Genomic DNA, 14,421 nt, shown 5'->3' with positions numbered 1-14,421 from the left:
GGCAGGTTGACATGGACAGAGAGGTTGTCAAGAGGCATTTAGTTGCACTGGATGAGTTCAAATCCCCTGGGCCAGATGAAATGCACCCGAGAGTGCTCAAAGAACTTTCCGGAGAACTTGCAGAACCCTTGTCCATCATCTTCAGGACCTCTTTAAGGACTGGAGATGTCCCGGAGGACTGGAAGAGAGCAAACGTTATTCTGATCTTCAAAAAAGGGAGGAAGGATGACCCGGGAAACTATAGACCAGTGAGTCTGTCCTCTGTTGTGGGTAAGATAATGGAGCAGGTATTAAAGGGACTGATCTGCAAACATCTGGAGGACAATTTGGTGATCCAAGGAAGTCAGCACGGATTTGTCTCCAACAGGTCCTGTCAGACCAACCTGGTTTCCTTTTTTGACCAAGTAACAGGTTTGCTGGATCATGGAAATTCGGTTGATGTCGTTTACTTGGATTTTAGTAAAGCTTTGGATAAGGTTACCCATGATGTTCTGATGGATAAATTTGAAGGGCTGCAATCTTGATTTTCAGATAGTTAGATGGATAGGAAATTGGTTAGAGAACCGCACTCAAAGAGTTGTTGTCAATGGTGCTTCATCAGACTGGAGGGAGGTGAGTAGCGGGGTACCTCAGGGCTCAGTGCTCGGTCTGGTACTTTTTAACATATTTATTAATGATCTAGATGAGGGGGTGGAAGGACTACTCATCAAGTTTGCAGACAACACCAAATTGGGAGGACTGGCAAATACTCCAGAAGATAGAGACAGAGTTCAATGAGATCTGAACACAATGGAAAAATGGGCAAATGAGAATAAGATGCAATTTAATAAAGATAAGTGTAAAGTTCTGCATCGGGGTCAGAAAAATGAAAAGCATGCCTACTGGATGGGGGATACACTTCTAGGCAACACAATGTGTGAATGAGACCTTGGGGTACTTGTGGATTGTAAACTAAACATGAGCAGGCAGTGTGATGCAGCGGTAAAAAAGGCAAATGCCATTTTGGGCTGTATCAACAGGGGCATCACATCAAAATCAAAAGATGTCATAGTCCCATTGTATACGGCACTGGTCAGACTACACCTGGAGTACTGTGTGCAGTTCTGGAGGCCTCACTTCAAGAAGGACGTAGATAAAATTGAAAGGGTACCGAGGAGGGTGACGAGGATGATCTGGGGCCAAGGGACCAAGCCCTACGAAGATAGGTTGAGGGACTTGGGAATGTTCAGCCTGGAGAAAAGGAGGTTGAGAGGGGACATGATAGCCCTCTTTAAGAATTTGAAAGGTTTTCATTTGGAGGAGGGCAGGATGCTGTTCCCATTGGCTGCAGAGGAAAGGACATGCAGTAATGGGTTTAAACTACAAGTACAATGATATAGGCTAGATATCAGGGGGAAAAAATTCACAGTCAGAATAGTTCAGCAGTGGAATAGGCTGCCTAAGGAGGTGGTGAGCTCCCCCTCACTGGCAGTCTTCAAGCAAAGGTTGGATACATACTTTTCTTTGATGCTTTAGGATGCTTAGGGCTGATTCTGCGTTGAGCAGGGGGTTGGACTAGATGGCCTGTATGGCCCCTTCCAACTCTATGATTCTATGATACTTATTAAATTTGCAGATGATAGTAAACTGGGAGGGGTAGCAAACACAAAAGAAGACAGAATCAGTATAGAGGATGATCTAGTTAGGCTCGAGAAGTGGGCTAAACTGAATAAAATGAAATTCAATACAGACAAATGTAAAGTTCTGCATTATGGTTGGAAAAACCAAATACACCAATATAAGATGGGGGAGCCTAGTCTTGGCAGTAGCATGTGCGAGAAGGATCTAGGAGTCTTAGTAGACCATACATTGAACTTGAGTCAGCACTGTGACTCAATGACTAAAAAGGCAAATCGGGTTGTAGGCTGTATCAAACGGAGTATCATTTCCAGATCATGGGAGGTGAGGGTACTGCTTTACTCTGCTCTGGTTCGGCCTTACTTGGAGTACTGTATTCAATTTTGGGCACCCCAGTTGAAGAGGGATGTAGACAAACCTGATCATGTCTAGAGGAGGGCAACAAAGATGGTGAGGGGTTTGGAGACCAAGATGTATGAGGAAACTTGGCGGGAACTTGGTCTTTTTAGCCTGGAAAGGATATGACTGAGAGGGGATCTGATAAACATCTTCAAGTATTTAAAAAGGTGCCATATAAAGCAGGGGTAGACAACCTGTTGTCCTCCAGATGTTCATGGACTACAATTCCCATGAGCTCCTGCCAGCATTTGCCCTGATATAGAGCAGAGTTGTTCTCTCTCGTCCCATAGGGATGAACCAAAACCAATGAGAAGAAATTAATTCAAAAGAAATTCCATCTAAACATCCGGAAGAAATTACTGACAGTTAGAGCAGTTTCTCAGTGGAACAGGCTTCCTCGGGAGGTGGTGGGTTCTTCATCTTTGGAAATTTTTAAACAGAGGCTGGATAGCCATATGATGGAGAGGCTGATTCTGTGGCAGGTTACAGTAGTGGCAGGTTACAGTGGATGAGCGATAGCGTTTTGAGTAGGGTTGGGCACTCCGGCATCTAAAGCGGCCATTTGCACCCACCAAGCAACACCATGGCACAGAGGGGAGGGGAGGTGTGGGTGCCACTGTGCTACTCAGTGCACACACACAGGTGCAGAGCTGTGCCAGCGCCCAAGCCTCACCTCCCTCCACACCACGTTGCTGCCTCCTTCAGGTGCAAATGGTTGTTTCGGATGTCAAAGCATCCAAACCTAGGGGCTTTCCGCATTCGTCCAAAATAGCACAATGGTTACTAATTGAAATCGCTACAGTTTTGCCATTATGCACAACGACGTTGACAATCTGCAACACTCCTGAAACCGATCTACAAAAAGCGCTTCGTTGTAGCACTTTCAGGGAAATCCCAAAAAGTGGATTCACCCTCTGGGAAGCGCTACACTCCTGCAACCAATCTGCAACACTAGCGGGAAAGTTCTGTGCATTACCATTGTTGCGGTTTCTGCAAAGTCCCTCTCCCTGGCTCTCTCCTCTGATCTTCCGGTGAAGCGATCGCCATTTTTTTTTCTCCGAGCGAGCGGAGATCAACGCACCAGCGAGCCTTCGTTTACCCAGCAAGGCTTCCCTGGCTGCAGCCCCTCTGTTTAAAGTCACCAAGCACAAGCCCGTTTGCTGGTTTATTTTCACTTTATTTTCACACTGTTTTCGGCTGAAAATCGCGCCCGTGAGGGGGGGGATTTTTTTTTTCACTCGGGGGGAGTGTGGCAATGATGAAACGGCAGCTCAAACACCACCCGCTAGCTGGATGGGTCTCTCCATTGCAACGAATCAATGCATATTCGTTGCAACGGGTGTTTTTTTTTTAACTTCCTTAAAGGGAAAGGGGCTGTTTGGGAGCATGATAATGGCTGCCCATTGGCTGCTTGATGGCCAGGGATGGGACACAGCTTAGCAATAGCGCTTTCTGGCTAGCGATTTTTGCAGAAACCGGAACCCTGTGGGAAACGATAGAAACACAACTGGATTCCACTACAAAGGCAGGTATGTGTTACGCCGAATTCCACTATTTAAAATGGCGATTTTTCATTCAGCAAACAATTTGCTACATGGATCCCGGTGCGGAATGGCCCCTAGTTGTGAGTGGCCTGCGTAGTGCAGGGGGGTTGGACTAGATGACCTTCCAACTCTATGATTCTATGACATCAGTGCCCTCTTAATGGATTCTACAAGACCTGCAAAATGGAGCTCCTCCACCAGGCTTTCTTTTCAAGACAACTGAACAAGGCACCAACCACTAACCACAGCCCCTTCCCACCATCTACTGCACTAATCAGAAGAAAAAACGGTGAAGGAAAAGCTGAGGTACTGATTGCTGAATGTTGACAACTGTTGATTGTTAAATTATTTATTTATTTATTTATTTATTTATTTATTTATTTATTTATTTATTTATTTATTTGGATTTTTATACCACCCATTCTTTGCAGCTCTGGGCTTAGTTCAATGCAAGTTCTCATTTCTCTCATTGTTAAAGATGTTATATATTTAAGTTAAGATGTTTATTGTATTGCACTGTATTATGAAAAGTTCCAGTGTAAACTGCCCTGAGTTGAAAGGGAGGGCAGTATCCAAATATAATAAAAGAAATAAAATAAAAATTAATAATTAAATACTAATACCTAATAATTGATAATTTAGTAACTATTTTCTTTCTCTATTATAACATTTTTAAGCTGCCTTTCTCCAAGATCTGCAAGCAGTTTACAACTGCAAAAAAATCAACACTATAATTCAACAAGATATATAAATAATTTGGACACTTTCTAACATGAAACAATATTCTGTAACCCTCTACTATAGAGATCTACCACTTCATTAGCTTCCAAGTTTAAGCATATTTATTATCAGGGATTGGTAATTTGCTCTCACCCAAGGACTCACCCATGCCAAATTCCAGGCTTATAAGAAATATTGCATTGGGAAGCCTTCAGCAATTCAGCAAAAATGACATGGAAAAGTAGGCACGTTGTATTGGCTACTGTGACCCAAGAAAAAGGAAATAATTACAAATCAGGTATAGGAAGGTGTTCAGAACAGACCCACTAGGAGGCTTTTGGCAACCCAATGCTGCAGACAATAGAGTAGGGAAAAATGGCCCTAAATCAGGCACTTCAGTCACACTGTAGTAATTACAGTATCAGTACAACAAGCAGCCCCCCCCCCCCCCAGTCATTGAGATACTGCAATGATTGGCTGGAATGGTGTACACTGAAAGCTAATATAGCAAATCTCTTTGGTAGTATAATATAATCTACTGAATGAATAAGTGTGACTGTCATTTATGCCATCTTCTGACTCATTCGCTCCCAGCATTAGTGAGGTGCCAGAGTACTTAAAATTGGCAAACTTTAAAAAATAAGCATATAACTATAATTATTGTACAACTACAATCTTTTTTCTTTTAAAGAAACTTCAGGTTAATTTTTATTATTTTATTTATAGTCCAGGTTGTTATAAAACATTCTAGGTGGGACTATTGTTGAAGATAATTCAGAAACTCAGATTATGTCACTGTGCAGAAAAACATATATTTTTCAGGGATCATAATGTACACATTACATCTGTACTGCAAATTCTCAGTTGATGTTCTTGGCTTTTAGTTTAACTTTAGGTAATGTTCTGAACCGGAGGATGAAATAAAAATCCAACCTTGATATCTATTACAAATGTTATATAGACAAGAAAAACAAAATTTTCTTTGAAGCAACACATGAAACTGGATAATGGAACTCTTAAACAGCCTGCCAAAAGTTTTGCATGAGAAGTGGGCATAATGCTGATGTATGTAGGTATGTCGGAACTGGATATAATTGCTGACTTTTAAAAATAGCACTGGCTAATTCCCTGTGAGCCAGTGGAAGCTGCTGAAGAAGATGTGGGTTTTTAAACTTTGGGTGTGGATAGGTAATGAATAGCCTTGAGGTCCTGAATTCCCAAGCAGTTTATGTTCATGTAAGATTGCACAATTTATACAGAGAATTTGAGCATTTAGTAATTTCTTTTTTATGCATTATGACTGTTACATTATTACAGGATGTTAGAGAAAGAAAATAAAAATAGGTTGAAGCTAATATTTGTGAGCATGCAATTAGGCTGGAGAGCAAGACACATAAATGGCTTGCATTGTTGTTGTTGTTAGGTGCGAAGTTGTGTCCGACCCATCGCGACCCCATCGACAATGATCTTCCAGGCCTTCCTGTCCTCTACCATTCCCCGGAGTCCATTTAAGTTTGCACCGACTGCTTCAGTGACTCCATCCAGCCACCTCATTCTCTGTCGTCCCCTTCTTCTTTTGCCCTCGATCGCTCCCAGCATTAGGCTCTTCTCCAGGGAGTCCTTCCTTCTCATGAGGTGGCCAAAGTATTTGAGTTTCATCTTCAGGATCTGGCCTTCTAAAGAGCAGTCAGGGCTGATCTCCTCTAGGACTGACTGGTTTGTTCGCCTTGCAGTCCAAGGGACTCGCAAGAGTCTTCTCCAGCACCAGAGTTCAAAAGCCTCAATTCTTTGATGCTCGGCCTTCCTTATGGTCCAACTTTTGCAGCCATACATTGCAACTGGGAATACCATAGCCTTGACTAAACGCACTTTTGTTGGCAGGGTGATGTCTCTGCTTTTTAGGATGCTGTCTAGATTTGCCATAGCTTTTCTCCCCAGGAGCAAGCGTCTTTTAATTTCTTTGCTGCAGTCCCCATCCGCAGTGATCTTGGAGCCCAGGAAAATAAAATCTGTCACTATCTCCATTTCTTCCCAATCTATTTACCAGGAATTGAGAGGGTCGGATGCCATGATCTTTGTTTTCTTGATGTTGAGTTTCAAGCCAACTTTTGCACTCTCCTCCTTCACCCGCATCAACAGGCTCTTTAGTTCCTCTTCACTTTCTGCCATTAGAGTGGTATCATCTGCATATCTGGCTTGCATTAGAGTTACCTGGAAACCTTGTTTGACAAATGGAAGATTAACCAAATGTTATTTGATTGTTAAAAAAAAATCTGTGTACTCCCTTTATATAGGCAAGTTTACAGCAGTATCCCTTTATATGGAAGCCCTGGGCGGAAGAAGGCATGATAGTTAGTAATTTTTCAAGACATGACTAGCTTTAGAAACAAAGGCTTCCTAGGGAAGTGTTGGGTTCTCCATCTTTGGAAATTTTTAAACAGAGGCTGGGTAGCCATCTGATGGAGAGGCTGATTCTATGAAAGCTTAAGTGGGTGGCAGTTACAGTGGATGAGCGATAGGGTTGTGAGGGTCCTGCATAGTGCAGGGGGTTGGGCTAGATGACCCAGGAGTTCCCTTCCAACTCTATGATTCTATAATTCTAACTTTTGCTCCTTTTCTATATTCAGCTATTCTTACAGTTTCATGAGAGAGCCAATTTGATCTTTTTTCTGGCTTCTTGTACGGTATAAGTGTTTAATTGCTGTTTCAACAACAGATGATTGAATTTCCTGCAACAGATCATCAGGCATCTACTCTCTTGCATCCAATAACTGAAATATTTTTTCACCTCCACTGCATATGTGAGCAGAATTCTATTTACATCAAACTTCCTTAACCATGATGTTCTCTTGATGTTGCAGAGTTTTGCTTTGATTTTAACCAGTAACAGTTCATGATCTGAACTTCAATCAGTACCTGTATAGGTTTTGATAGCATGGTTTGAACTTGGACCAACATCAGCTGAATAAGATATTGGTTTCTGTGTAGTCCATTTGGTAATGTTCTAGTGTATAGGTGATGTTTATGCTGTTTGAACCAAGTGTTCATGATGTTAAACTGATTTTCATAGCAGAATTGTGCCAGACCATAAATTACTCCGGAAGATAGAGACAGAGTTCAACGAGATCTGAACACAATGGAAAAATGGGCAAATGAGAACAAGATGCAATTTAATAAAGATAAGTGTAAAGTTCTGCATCTGGGTCAGAAAAATGAAAAGCATGCCTACTGGATGGGGGATACACTTCTAGGTAACACAATGTGTGAATGAGACCTTGGGGTACTTGTGGATTGTAAACTAAACATGAGCAGGCAGTGTGATGCAGCGGTAAAAAAGGCAAATGCCATTTTGGGCTGTATCAACAGGGGCATCACATCAAAATCAAAAGATGTCATAGTCCCATTGTATACGGCACTGGTCAGACCATACTTGGAGTACTGTGTGCAGTTCTGGAGGCCTCACTTCAAGAAGGACGTAGATAAAATTGAAAGGGTACAGAGGAGGGTGACGAGGATGATCTGGGGCCAAGGGACCAAGCCCTACGAAGATAGGTTGAGGGACTTGGGAATGTTCAGCCTGGAGAAAAGGAGGTTGAGAGGGGACATGATAGCCCTCTTTAAGAATTTGAAAGGTTTTCATTTGGAGGAGGGCAGGATGCTGTTCCCATTGGCTGCAGAGGAAAGGACATGCAGTAATGGGTTTAAACTACAAGTACAATGATATAGGCTAGATATCAGGGAAAAAAAATTCACAGTCAGAATAGTTCAGCAGTGGAATAGGCTGCCTAAGGAGGTGGTGAGCTCCCCCTCACTGGCAGTCTTCAAGCAAAGGTTGGATACATACTTTTCTTTGATGCTTTAGGATGCTTAGGGCTGATTCTGCGTTGAGCAGGGGGTTGGACTAGATGGCCTGTATGGCCCCTTCCAACTCTATGATTCTATGATACTTATTAAATTTGCAGATGATATTAAACTGGGAGGGGTAGCAAACACAAAAGAAGACAGAATCAGTATAGAGGATTATCTAGTTAGGCTCGAGAAGTGGGCTAAACTGAATAAAATGAAATTCAATACAGACAAATGTAAAGTTCTGCATTATGGTTGGAAAAACCAAATACACCAATATAAGATGGGGGAGCCTAGTCTTGGCAGTAGCATGTGCGAGAAGGATCTAGGAGTCTTAGTAGACCATACATTGAACTTGAGTCAGCACTGTGACTCAATGACTAAAAAGGCAAATCGGGTTTTAGGCTGTATCAAACGGAGTATCATTTCCAGATCATGGGAGGTGAGGGTACTGCTTTACTCTGCTCTGGTTCGGCCTTACTTGGAGTACTGTATTCAATTATGGGCACCCCAGTTGAAGAGGGATGTAGACAAACTGGATCATGTCTAGAGGAGGGCAACAAAGATGGTGAGGGGTTTGGAGACCAAGATGTATGAGGAAACTTGGCGGGAACTTCTAGGTAACACTGTGTGTGAACGAGACCTTGGGGTACTTGTGGATTGGAAACTAAACATGAGCAGGCAGTGTGATGCAGTGGTAAAAAAGGCAAATGCCATTTTCGGCTGTATCAACAGAGGCATCACATCAAAATCACAAGATGTCATAGTCCCATTGTACACGGCACTGGTCAGACCACACCTGGAGTACTGTGTGCAGTTCTGGAGGCCTCACTTCAAGAAGGATGTAGATATTGACTAGCAGGTGGCGACTTTACCAGAAACGACGCAAACCCAGCTCTTTGGCAGCAAAATGGCCGCAGCCGTTTATTACCCTGGACCCCTCCAACCGGAGGGTTGGCCCGAATGCATGAAAGGGAGCCTCCCTTCGCCAGCCGTCCGGCTGACCACCTGAACCACGGCGCTCCAGCTCCACGCCTCTCTCCCAGCCAGGAGGATGGGACGCCTTCCGCCGCGGGATCCTTGGGAAGCGGCCTCGAAGGACCCAACGGGCATCCGCCTCCATCAGGTCCTCAATTCGCTTGGCCCCGGGCCCCTGGCCTCCCAGCCGGGTAGGCCGCACCCGGTTATGGCCGGTCTCATTAGTGAGACCCCCCCTTTTCCAGGGAGTCCCATACGCAAACGGGCTCCCCGCCAAAAGGCTCCCTTCCTGTCATAACCCACAGCTGCAACAAAGAACATGAAAGAAAAAAGGGAGGGAAGGGAGGGTAGCTGTCCGGGTGGCGTGCAGAGGGCGAAAGAGGGCGGGCTGCCTCCTCACGGCCTATTTAAGGCCGGCAGCCCTACCCCTCCCCGACAGGCCACGGCGCGGCCTGATGACGCGGCTGGGCCCTGCTGCCCCTGCTTCGTCAACAGCGGCCGCGCTCAATCGCGGCTGCAATAAATTGAAAGGGTACAGAGGAGAGCGACGAAGATGATCTGGGGCCAAGGGACCAAGCCCTATGAAGATAGGTTGAGGGACTTGGGAATGTTCAGCCTGGAGAAAAGAAGGTTGAGAGGGGACATGATAGCCCTCTTTAAGTATTTGAAAGGTTGTCACTTGGAGGAGGTCAGGATGCTGTTTCTGTTGGCTGCAGAGGAGAGGACACACAGTAATGGGTTTAAACTTCAAGTACAACGATATAGGCTAGATATCATGAAAAAGTTTTTCACAGTCAGAGTAGTTCAGCAGTGGAATAGGCTGCCTAAGGAGGTGGTGAGCTCCCCCTCACTGGCAGTCTTCAAGCAAAGGCTGGATACACACTTTTCTTGGATGCTTTAGGATACTTAGGGCTAATCCTGCGTTGAGCAAGGGGTTGGACTAGATGGCCTGTATGGCCCCTTCCAACTCTATGATTCTATGATTCTTTGATCATTTGCTTCATTCATTTCTCCAAGTCTGAAGTTGCTAGTAATGTCTCTCTCTGCTTGTGTGCCAACTTTTGCATTAAAGTAACCTATTAGGTAAATGATATCCTTCTTGGATACTTGTTTTAAAACAACTTGAATAGCATTGTAGAACTCTTCAATTTCTACCACTTTTGTACCAGTTGTTGGAACTTATACTTGGATAGCTGTGATACTTATTATCTTGACACAAATTCAAATTGTCTTGATTTCATAATTGATCCTCAAAAAAAAAAAACTGTCTGCTGCTCAAGAAAATGTTTTGCTTGCAATGAAAGCCATGCTATTCCTACTTATGGACTTGTGTTCAGAATAATAGATGGTAAAATCCTCTGGTCATAAGAAACCATCTTCTGTCCAATGTAATTCACTGATGCCAAGGACCATTCAATCTGACCATTTCTCTTTTAACAATTTCCAATTTTCTTTGAGCCAGTAACATTCCAAATGCATCTTTGTAAAGTACAGACCCTTGTTTTCATCACTGGCAGCATCAGCACCTGTGGTTCTTGCTGGATTTGCCCCAGGCACATCATAAAATCCATGGCTACTTGTTGCAGGTCCTTGCTCTTTCCCAGTCATTTGTTGGGTACCTTCTGGCCTGAGGGGCTCACCATGGGGCACCATATCAAAATGGTTTGAGCGCTGTACCATAGGATTTCCTTGGAATTCTTTTTATAAGGTAAGTTGCCAGGTCTTTCATTAACCCTCCTCATTTACCTGGGCTTGGGACCAGCATGCTCAGGTGTACACAAACCCTGGGAGATCAAAGTACAATTCCTTTGTGATTCCTACCTTCTCACATATACTTCAAGGGCTAAGCCATTCACTATCATATTTAAGGGTTGCTGTACTTTTCAAAGTAAATATTGGAGGGAGAGACTGCTGCATTTAAATTCATTTACCAATTTGACTTCATTTCTTTGGCCTTGACTAAGGATTATAGATGCTCTTTCTGGAAGAATAATTGCCTCCCTTTGCTTATTCATTGCATTCATGCTTACTTTTCATATTTGATGTTCCATAAAATGTATAGGCTGCCTTCATGTTTAACACTCTACTTGTCAGAATAATGGTGTCTGGTTTTGTTTTTCTTGCTTATTATTTTAGTTCCACCTTCAACTAATATAAATACATGGATAAATAAATATAGCAGTTACTATTTCCTCTTCAGACAATTTCTTTAGTCTTATGAAATGCACTGTGACCTACATATGTTCATGGCACAATATACCAAATAATTATTATGGGGCCATATTTCTTCTTGTTTTGTTGCTGCTGGATAAGATGGCTCATTATTCCAAAATATTCAGGATCTAAAACTTAGAAACAAAGGAAAGAAAATCCTCAGCTGGTATCAGGGTTTTGAATTAACACTACTGAAACCAATAGTGAAATACCAATATTATGCCAGCTGAGGATGTGGACCAATATGTAGATCCACTAATCGTAGAGAACAGGGTAAAATCCTCTGAGACTTTGTTACAATGAACACAGGAAATGCTTCATTGCATGAAGTAAGGCAGCAGCAGCAGCACCTAACAAGCCAGCTATTCATGCTCATTACTGCTAATTTCACGGCTGTTTCTCATAATACGAATGACCCAGCGTGCAGAGACACCAATGCTTGCTTTACATTACATTGGATAATTTATGTATTATATTCATTTCTCTACTGCTTTTGATCTGGTACATCAGAAGAAGGAAGTACTTAAAATGACATTAGACAAGAGTTGCCATCGCTGATAGCTGATGGCAAAGAAAATCAAAAGGTCTCTTTTCAAGAGTAGACATGTGCTTCTTTAGGGGTTGTTGAACATTTCAGGTACTTGTGAAGTATTTGGCTAGGAAATCCAGATAAAACTCTAAGTGCTCCATATAAGTGGGACTCTTATTTTCTACAAAGCAGACACTGAAATAGAATGAACAGAAATGGTATACTCTGACAGCTTCAACTGTCCAGATAGTAAACCACAAAGAACATTCATCACAAATTTTGCCCTGTTCATGGTTTACAAATCAAAATTTATGACAGGTATACCATCATGAACTTCCATGAACTTTGAAAGCAGTTCAAGGTGGTTTGTAAATAGAGCAGAATACAGAAATTTAGAGGGACTATGGATCCCTCTAGACCCCTATATCTGGTTCCCTGATAAAGTTAAAAAACAGCTGAATGGCAGGACTTGTTATAATGTAACATCAACATTTGGAAACTGCACATAATGGAAACCTGTTTCCCACAAATAAAGACCCTAATGCAGAATTACAGCTGATCTCCAGATGATCAGTTCCTTTGGAGGAAATAGCTATTGAAGTCAGACCATAATTTAACACCTTGACCTATTATGCTTTGTGGCAGCTATGCCAGACTGCTGCTGTTTTTTTCTTTTTTCTTTTTTATGGTGGGGAAGCATGCCCCACTGCTTCCTGTATACAAACAGAGGGAGATTTCCCCTGCCGAACATGGTCCGCCCCACAGTTCAACATGAGTACACACAGCCGGGTCAGAAAGGTTCCATGATGCTTTGCTGCAGCAGTGTGGGAAGGTTTAATTCCATAAAGATGGGATTGCATCACAATGCAATTCCACCTTTGTGGAAATAAAACAACACCCCGCTCTACTCCATGTCACTCTGAAGCGTCACAGAGCTGAACAGGGTGTTTTCTGTCCCTGCTGGGACACCGTAGGCAGGGAAGGAGCTGGGGGAGAAATCAGACTTGGCCCAGCATGGCCACCAGCAGTACCCATGGTGAAAACAAAAGGTGAAAAAAAACAGCATTTTCTTGCTATGGGACACCAGAACCCCTAAAGTGAATCAGGGCCAGGAGGGGGCTGGGCCAGTGTTGACATCATACATCAGCAGGAATTTGCCACCGTTGGCAAAACCAGGTGGCCAGTAGAAGTAGGCTTATTCCACATGCATAAAGTCCTTTTGAAGCATCCTCCTCCAAAATCCACTCTCCTGAGACTCTGCTCCCAAATCTGTAGGGATTTTCCTAGTTGGAGTTGGCAGCCCTCATTGTATAGCCATAAGAAAAGTAGATTTCATCCTAGAAGGATATAATTTATGATGTCTTTTAGATTCTGAGATTTGTAAAGCACCAAAGGATCAGATATTTCAGACTCACTCAAATGATAATAGGTCACTGTTGATTTTTTTCTGGATGTAACATATTTTACAGTTCCTAAAGCAACAGTTTCTGAATTCATAGTATAACATATTTAACACTTCCATTAAATATAAAAATGCAACCTCCAAAATGTCAGTTGAATACAAGCTGCTAACTTTTAAAACATTCCTTTTACCAGTGCTGAACTATGGTGAAATTTGTCTCTTACAAGATACACTGCCATAAAACAACAAAGCTTTCATACTGAATTAAACTCAGAAAGCAAATTGTTTCACACATATGAATGTCATCAGTTTAGTCCCTTATATCAGAATACAATTTAAGTGTCATGGACTGTATTTAGCAAATGTTATAAAGGTCAGTTTTATACGCCTGTCTGTCTCAGTAAGGAGATAAGTAACCAGGAGTTACATGTCACTCTGAAAGATAAAAGTGCCTTACTTAAGAAATGCATTCATTTGTTCAACATTGACCCTGAATGTTATCCTAACCTTCCCCTTATTTTTCATTTAGTTTATTTTGTTCAACAATGCATCAGTAGACAATTTGACCTCATAACTGTTGTCTCAAGAGAAGGATTAAGTCACAATGGTAAGGTAGTTGTAGATGTTGCACAACCGCTGCCAAAGTTGTATATGGGCCTAGATAAAAGGAGAAATTCATGGCTGCAAGCCCAGTATATTCACCAATACGATCGAGATAAGATTTATCATTCATTCAACCTTCTCCTTCCAATTCTCTAGTGACATCCCTCCTTTCTAAAAGAGGACATTAGAAAGATAGCAACGGGACAATGTCCAGTGCGCTCAACCTTATACGAATTTTTCCAGAAAAGCTCTGCTGTTCCTACTGACTGTGCATTTCTGTTTTATTCTGACATAAATGTTATCAGGTAAGAAATAGTGATCTTTCTAAAGGCACAAAATGAGCATTTCAGAGTCGGATTTGAACAGTTATCTTTGATCCAAGTTTAGCTGTCAGGAAGGTACCGTATCTGTCATTGGCCCTATTCTCATTGGTTAATCACAGCTTAAAATATCCTATATACTCCTCCTAAAGCCCTTCCCTGCCTCTTAGGAAACAACTTCCCACATGCTTGCACCAACAATATTTCTGCTCCTCAATGTCTATGTGAGCTTTTTAGAATTGCATGCCC

Source organism: Paroedura picta, chromosome 6 (assembly GCF_049243985.1).
Source record: "Paroedura picta isolate Pp20150507F chromosome 6, Ppicta_v3.0, whole genome shotgun sequence".
NCBI classification, from domain to species: Eukaryota; Metazoa; Chordata; class Lepidosauria; order Squamata; family Gekkonidae; genus Paroedura; species Paroedura picta.
The sequence above is the reverse complement of the archived record's forward strand: the minus strand, read 5'-3'. Positions refer to the sequence as shown.